The 8,497-nt window shown below is 46.2% G+C and overlaps 1 long non-coding RNA gene across 1 annotated transcript; it reads left to right on the forward strand.

The window, feature by feature from the left end:
• The first annotated feature begins 1,136 nt into the window (after positions 1–1,136).
• On the forward strand, positions 1,137–7,053 carry LOC119435172 (uncharacterized). The gene is made up of 4 exons (XR_005188775.2): positions 1,137–1,523; positions 5,232–5,335; positions 6,734–6,831; positions 6,903–7,053. It is a non-coding gene; the product is annotated as an uncharacterized LOC119435172 (long non-coding RNA).
• The last annotated feature ends 1,444 nt before the right edge of the window (positions 7,054–8,497 follow it).

Raw genomic sequence — 8,497 nt, forward strand, 5'->3', positions numbered from 1 at the left:
TCATAGCTGGAGCCCCCACGAGATGCACTAGAGTCTCCTTTTGCTCCCGTGGCTGCTCGGCGACAATATAAAATTTTAAAAAAGTATTTTGAATACGACGATTTTATATTCGATTCATGGGGGCCGCCATCTTGGGCTGTTACACAAACAATTTCTTAGTTTTATGAGAAGTTCATTCACGTAACATGGTCATGAAACACTGAACATACTTATACAACTATTTTCACGCTTGCGAATCGACTGTAGTATCGTAAACTTCAATGTTGAAGGCAGAATACAGAAGCGTTATCAGCCCAATATGGCGGCACCTAAACGCTTATGTAGAAGGAGAAATAGTACTGACTCTTGGTTTCGGAAAGCGAGGGTATGGGTTGGAAAACTCGCTTTAACTCCCAAACTAATCGTGATATGAAGATTGTTTTTGCAAAAAGTTAGTGAATGTTTGGGCATACATAAAATGTAAAAGCAAAAAATGAATTTCCTGCAAAAAAATTACTTTTGTAGCTGGCCTGCCATCTTAACAAGCTACGCGAGAAATACGGTCGCTACGTACCGCTATTTATAGAACGTCTTTCACGGCAATGCTTTAGCGAGCTGCGTCAAGAATGCCCTGTATATGTCTTCAATGAAGCTCTCGCCAACTCTGCATGTGCCACTGAGTGTGCGGCAATGTAGGGAATATTGTGCTCATAATTTGCGCTTGCCGGCGCATCACACTTCTCGTCTCGGAGATTACACGTGGACTTCTCGGCAGCGCCAGTAGTTGGCGCAGTGTGTTTACAAGCAAGCACGACAGAGGAGCCCATCTGTCGCATGGCGCGTTTCGGACGTTCACCACGCAGCGGCGCTCAAAGCATTTCAGAGGCCATCCGCAGGTTTCGCGGCGGCGCCGACAGATGGCGCCGGGTGTACTCAAGGAGCACGAAAGCGAAGTGCATTGCACGCCTCGTAACTCGTTTTGGCGGTGGCAATACGTTCTGTCCGATATGTAATTCTAAACGCATTAGCGTCAACAGACATCGTGAGATCAGTTATACAGATTTCTTTCTTTTACATTTACTGGCTTACTATATGGCTTTGACTTTTGGTCTGGTTCAGCTGACATTCACGCGCGAATACAAATATAGACTTTTATTTTGGTTGGCCCCTTCTGGTAACACGAACATCTAGTTAGACGTGCAGATTTGAATACACAGTTAGAGTTCTTAACGGGAATCTACTGTGAGACGCTGGAAATGCTGTGAGGGATAACAAGATGGCATATGCATTTTCTGGCTTAATTTACAGTGGCAGTTTCAAGAACCCTGTACCATTGAGCACTTCTATATGTTTGTAATGATGAAAATGCAGGGCGCTGGTGTGGCGACACTCTCGATGCTTGGCTACCAACTGTGGCACATGGCTCAAACTATCAAAACAGGAACAAGAGCTGCAAGGCTTCCAGTATCTCTTAACTACTGCCCTGGAAATCAAAGTAGCGCATTTTCACCACTTAACTATACCTCTACAATGCCAAACCTTGAGTAAGTAAACGAGAACGTCAATACTCGGTCGCGTACTTAACTAAATGTATTCGGGAGTTTTCTTTTTAAAGTAAAGAAAGCGTTAATTTACTTCCTGCAGGCTAAGTTACTATTTGGCAGCAAGTTATCAAGCAGTAAGAGTAGGCGAAGGAAACACTCGGCAGAATGTGGCTCTATCTGCTTTAATAACTTTGTAAAATAATGAAGAAGTGAAAATGCAGAAGCTGCCAAGAGAAAGGCAATGCTGTTGCAGAATAGCTGTGCTAAAATTCACTCATTTATGACATACTATAGGATATTTCTAGAGGGACCGAGGTTAGGTCCACTATAACAATGCGTGAGTCGACGAGCGAAAGAACAAGGAACTGTTCAGGCCGATGGCAGGAGCAGAAGCCATATTTTATTCTTGTATTTGTCTAACAAGCAGCACGCAGCACGGGTAACGAGGCACATGCGCATGCCCATGCACCTGAGCACGCCTTAAATAAAAAGGCGGCCGATGAAGATGACGATGGCTGCCAGAGTGCTCCTCTTCCCCCCTCCCTTTTAGGAAACGCGCAGCGATGCACGGGCGCCCAAGAAACGGCTTTTGGTGTCCGGGGGTCGGCTAAATGCTCTGTTTCCACGGTGGTAAAGTGGTCGAAAACGCATAATTGTCGCAATGCTGTTCGGGGGAAACATTAGCCACCAGGAGGCCGTCGAGATATGCAATTACGAAGGGAAGTCCCCGGGTTACGTCGTGATGAACCTCTGGAACGTCCGAGCAGCGTTGCTCAACCCGAACGGCATGCGAACGTACTCGAAAAGCCCGAATGGTGTTACAATTGCAGTCTTAGGGTATGTCCACTGGCTCAACCGGAATCGAGTGGTAGGCCTTTAACAAATCTATCTTGCTGAATATCACCGCTCCCGCTGTGTTGGCAGAGAAGTCATGAATGTGGGGCAGAAGATAGCGATCAAGGATGGTGCGCGCCCTGAGTGCACGGTAATCGCCGAACGGGCGCCAATCCCCGGGGTCACGCTTGGGAACCATGTGGAGAGCTGACGACCAACTGCTCCACGAAGGACGGATGATGCCCAGTTGCAGCATGTGGTTCAATTTTCTTTTGGTGAATGCAAGGTGGACCCCAGCGAGGTGGCTGGGTCGGCAAAACACTGGAGGGCCAGTAGGGGCAACGTGATGCGTGATGTTGTGACGTACTGGCAGCTCAACGTTGGAGGGTTTCGTGATGAGAGGGAAATCTGACAAAATTGAGGTGCACATAGGTGATGGTAATCGGAGAGGCCGTTCCAGTGATTAATGTCGTAGGCGTGAGGATGCGTTGTATAGACATACTGGTCGTCGTGTCCACGAGTCGACGAGCGCGGAGCTCAACAATGACGCGCAGTAGGTCAGAAAATCAGCACTCAACATGGCCATGCGTAGGTCTGCAACGACGAATACCCAACGGAAGGTGCGTCGGATATAGAAGTCGACGGTAAGAGAGCGCTGACGATATATGTTGCTAGCAGAGCTATTGGCTGCTTGAAGGGGCGCAGTTTTCTCAGAGCGCTGCCAGTCTAGTCACACGGCAGGAACGACGCTGACCTCTGCACCTGTATCCACGAGAAATCGATGTACGGCAATCCTGTCAGCGACGTAGAACACGCGGCTTGTCGTACGGCAGGAATCACTGGCCGCGATCAGTGACTCTGCGGTATGTTTCCCTGCCAGCCGCAAGGAGAAGGGCACTGATGTGCGCTGGCACCGAAGTTGCTCTATTACCAGCAGTATACGCGGCGACGAGGGCTTGAACGAGAGCTAGACCTAGGAGACAATCTGGAATGGGAATCGCGATCTCATCTACGAGAATGGGACGGTGGCCGTAGTACATTAGCATCGGCACGGTCATCGATCAGTTGCTCAAGGCAAGACTGCCAGGCTGCGAGTTGCGACAGCGGAACGGGAGATGCCGTCGCCACAGTAGCTCTTGCTGAATAGTTAACGACGCTATCGGCCAGCTCCACCAACTTGTCGAGGGACAGGTCGCCTGGTGCGGTAGCCAAGGCAATAACCATATCCTGCGGCAGGCGCTGAAGGAACAGTTCTCGCAGCAGCGGGCTGTTTGCGTCCAGCCTAATGTCACTGAGAAGCCGCCGCATGCGACGTAAAAGTTAAGACGGCCACCGAGCTCTTCCTCGTTGAGAAGCTGCTGAAGACGCCTGCGCACAGACACAGACGTGGGGTGCAGCATTGTCGTTTTCGGGTGGTAATAGGGGATGTTCTCGTGGGGCGCGTCCACAACGTCGTAGAACGCCGCAATAATACAGAGTGCGGAGACAGCGTGGTATGACTTCGCTTGTTGCGAAGTAATGCGACCTAGGGTGAAGATGGCCTACACGTGTGTGAACAATGGTGCATGATTCTGTGGTCAGAACGATGGCAGATCAATCTGCACCGTGGCGATGCCCTCGGCGCCGATCGCCGTTCTGTCGTTCGTGGTCCCTTCCATGATGTGGTGCACGCCTTGCGATCACGTCCGGGTCACCACGTTATAGGGAGCAAAGTTAGGTTCACTATAATAATGCGGGCGTCGGCGAGTGAAAGAGCAAGGAACCGTTCAGGCCGTTGGCACCAGCAGGATAAGCTATATTTTATTATTGTTCCCTGCAGCACCAGGAATGAGGCCCATGCGCATGCCCATGCACCTGAGCGCGCCATAAATAAATAGGCGGCCAATGAAGATGACGATGGCCGCTACATTTCCTTGTGCTTTCTATACGTGGCAATATATGTGGAAGTTTCCCCAGGCTGTGTGCTTGTAGGAGTGAAAGTGGTGTATAAAAAGTCCGCACTGTGGGCATATACTATTCGTTTTTCTGGAACAGTATGCCCACCATAAGGTTCAAGCGATACATTTTAACAGCAAATAATAGACTGTATTGTCTGAGCCTGATGAGGATAATTTAGCTCGGTAAGTACAATTAAAAGATGTACCGGGCGAAGACAAGTCTTTCTCGGCATTCACTAAACCAAGGATTGATGTTAAAATAAATTTTATGTTACACGGAGCGTATGCAGACTTTAATTTTTTTGCTAGGGTCATATTTATTTTGTTACAAAATAAATTCCTTTGAGAAAGAAGGATCAAATTTAGAACATTAAATCAGCCATAAGAAATCAAGCTAACATTTTTGTCACCCGATCCTACCCGAACATCTGAAACGGATGCAACTTGATTAGGTGATGCGCTATGAATCATGTCGATAGTCTTTCAGTGTGTGAGGGTGAGTGACAAATGAGCCTATTTTGCGTAACATAGAAAATAATGCACTATGGTTTGAAATAATGCAGCATAATTTCATAATTCGCACCAGTTTAGAGAACAGGGGAAGCTGCATTGCATCAAAGTTGTCCGTTTGCAAATTAATTTGTTTTTTTTTTTATTTCACGTATTTCTAGAAATTCTTGTAAATACTGAGGCCTAAGTTATGCCTTTTTGAAGACTCAATGGAAAATTCCTTTTTTTTTCTTGATTTAAGGGAACTTTATTTTTCAGTCCGCTTACATCCTACTTTGATATAAATATGCTGCGCGTCCCGCGCTAAAGTGCGGTCCTAATTCTGTCAATAATGTATTTGTCAAGCCGTAGCTACCGGTAAAAACGAAATTGAGAGCATTCAGAAAGGAAAACATTCTTAGGCATTTTTGTGTGGTTTTTAATGCAGATCAGAAGAAATTTTCTTCATCTTTCGCTTGTCACACTTCTGGAGCAGTTTCTTCGCTTTCATCGGAACTATCGTGATTGCCGTATTTACAAGTGTGGTTACAGGTAAAAGAAAGTGTTGACTTTTGTTTCCTTTTTTGTTCGTTCGGTGGGGTGCGTTGTTGGACAGCAACGTTTTGATTGACGGAGTGATCCGTGAAACAATAGTTCAGTGTGTTCGGTAGTGTAAATTATTGACGATAGCGTTGTAGTGTCTGATGCCCATAACGGAACAACGCCCGTGTCCTGTGCACTGGGGGCAAGTAAAGATCCCCTGGTGGTCAATGTTATTTCGGAGCCTGCTACTACGGCGTGCCGCATTATCAAATCTGTGGTTTTGGGGCATAAAAACCCAGAATTCGTTCAATTAAGTTATTAGAACGCAACGCTTAAATATTGAAAAAAAAAATTTCCTTCGCCCATGAGGGATGTCACTGCTTTCACCTCACCGCCCGGAAGGCCGGACGACATCGAGTTTGCAGGTTCAGAAGGGCGCTCGCTTGCAGTGAGGCGCAAGCGGTGAGGTCACTGATGGGCATCTGCTAAGGGCGTGACAGTTGCGCTCTTCTTTCGGTCTGTTTCGTGTTTCTGCGTGAAACTGGCCCGCAATTATTACGTTCTAAATATTAGCTGTGTCAAGTGTATTGCCATTCAGCTAATATATATGAGCTCCTTGGTTGGCACGCTTCAAGTCTTCATTGGAATCAGTCCCAAGTCTTTGTTTTAGTTTCATGAGATTAGATTAATTTACATAGTGAATTGACCTTTTGCTGCTATAAATCATTTTCAGTTTTATATCTCTGTGATAAAAGCAATTGAGAGGTAATCATTTATTTATCAATTTTGCTTTTTTAAGCAATTTCGAACGCATTTCAAGAAACGCTTAGTGTAGGCCGGATGTACGCAGCAAATGTGAAGGCCCGAAAATGTCACTGATTTTGGAATTCATATAATGAGCTCCGGTTACTTTCAAATTCAGTGCATGTGAAATTTTAAAGCAATAAAGGAAGCACTGAAACAATCGCATGATATTCGGAAGGTATTCCAAACATGAGGTATAAGGAACTCGACGGTGTCTTGAAGACGGTTTGTGGAGATATATAAGGCGAAGTAGTAGTCTCCGAAAGCATTACTTACAACATATAGATTACAGACATGCAGCAGTGATGTGTGTGCACCTGCTATGGGAGCTCACTTCGTATATAGACCAGCTACAGCACAGGCCGTCATAAATGTATTGTTGTGCTGCCCTCACATTCAGTGCAGGCAAAAAAAAAGTAATTGTTCCCGCAAATGGTGTTATTGTTCCGCGAACGCGACGGGGGAAACAGTAAAGAACAATGGTTTAGGTGCTGAACAGTGAAGAAAAAGAGAATAATTAATGAACCTGTGTTTCTTGTCTGCTGTATGCCAATTTCTTTCAAGGATATATATACTCGTATTTATTATCCCTTTATGGTACAGGCGAAATTAAGCATAAAAAGGACAAAAAACTATCCAATGACGCCTTAGTGCGAATTTGGCAGAAGATCAGGAGCTATGCTTCAAAAGAGGAACCTCATGTGAGTAACAAATATCTAATTACGTCTTCATCGAATCACCCCCACTAACCTCAGCGCTTCTTATTTTTCAGATTACAGAATATAGCTGCGAAGAAAATTGCGTGCCTAAACCAGAAGGCGAAAGCCTCGTGATGCATGACCGGCCAGCTTGCACAAATAAGCAATTGCCGGCAAACTCACAGAATTCTATATTACTTGCTGTATAGAAGCGCAAATAAAGGTTTAATCTCCAAACGAAGATAATTTGGATAGTCAGCTAGAAACTGACGCTTTGTTTATACGCCAGCAAGTCACTTCTTCCAAACAACAAATACGCACACAGGCAGATGTCAATTGTTGCCGGTAGGCCTCTAACCTAAAATTGGGAACCTCTTAGTCAAAAATAAAGAGATAGGGACGCGCAGAACATAGGAAGGGGCACAACTCAGTTGGCATTTTAATGTCATCTGAGATGTACCTCTTCTTAATATTATTGATAATTAATTTTAATGCTATCAAAAAAACTTCTAATGCAAAATTAAGTTATAATGCTGCTTCCCAGCTGGGTCAACGCGCACGGTATGCGGTGGAGTTTTTTGTCACTGCTGCGCTAGTTAACATCAGCAATATTACAGAAGTTGTCGTGTGTTAGTAAGGAGGTCTGCTGCTCGCCAAAAAAGTCCCCGACATGAGTGCTGTAATTTCTACACTAATTTGTATAAATCGTCTCAAGTCATCCGGACAGCGTCACTACAAAGAAGAAACCTATAAGCTTGCCTGTGTTATTGTGTTGCCGTAAATTCGCTCGGCTAAATCTTTTTCTTCAAATCTACCGTAACAATTCAGTTCAAAGACGCTTTTTCATCCCCCTTGCAGCATGTAAGCCGGAAGCGATCACTATTACAAGGTACGTTTACTCTCTTGGCCCTCCGATGTCTTTAGCGACTCTTTTGTCCTGGGAAGAACCGTCGCATGCAGCCACCTTCCCACTAGCGTTGCCGCCGTAAGCGATGCTCAACAATTCAGATGGCCTTGCAGAATGCTGTGTAACTTCTTTTTTGCTATCACTAACTGCACTTGATTTTTATTTTATACAGCCATTTCTGTAAGTCCTTCGGGCCGTCGGAGTATCTGAATGAGATAACTTGTAGTGAGCAAGAGGGTCACGAACTATTGAGAGAGAACGACGACGTCCGGCAGCCCGGAGAGCGCGAGACATCGACCGACGCTCTTCGGCCAAGGCTGTTGTTACGTAGCCCCTGCTTGTAAATAAACCCCCATACAGTTTGGTGGAAAGGTGCTGGGTAGTCTCCTAGTCTCCCAACCTGGCACTACGACGCCGTATCCTGCCTCTAGCGACAGCGATGGCGGACGAAACCACCACCCAAGGCCTCTCTCAGACTCAACCTACCGCCTGTCTTGGCGTGCTGCCTCAGCGTCACCCACCGATATTCAGCGGGACTGACGACCAAGACGTCGAAGACTGGTTGGCAACTTACCAGAGGGTGAGCGCAGTCAACAAATAACACAATGCGACTAGGCTGACCAATGTCGTATTTTACTTTACCGGCGTCGCCAGTCTCTGGCTCCGCAATCACGAAGCGGAGATTCATAACTGGTCCTCGTTCAAGACCACTTTTTGGGAAATCCTCGGCCGCCCCGCGGCACGCAAGCTCCGTGCAGAACA

Source organism: Dermacentor silvarum, unplaced genomic scaffold (genome assembly GCF_013339745.2).
Source record: "Dermacentor silvarum isolate Dsil-2018 unplaced genomic scaffold, BIME_Dsil_1.4 Seq497, whole genome shotgun sequence".
In the NCBI taxonomy this organism is placed as follows: Eukaryota; Metazoa; Arthropoda; class Arachnida; order Ixodida; family Ixodidae; genus Dermacentor; species Dermacentor silvarum.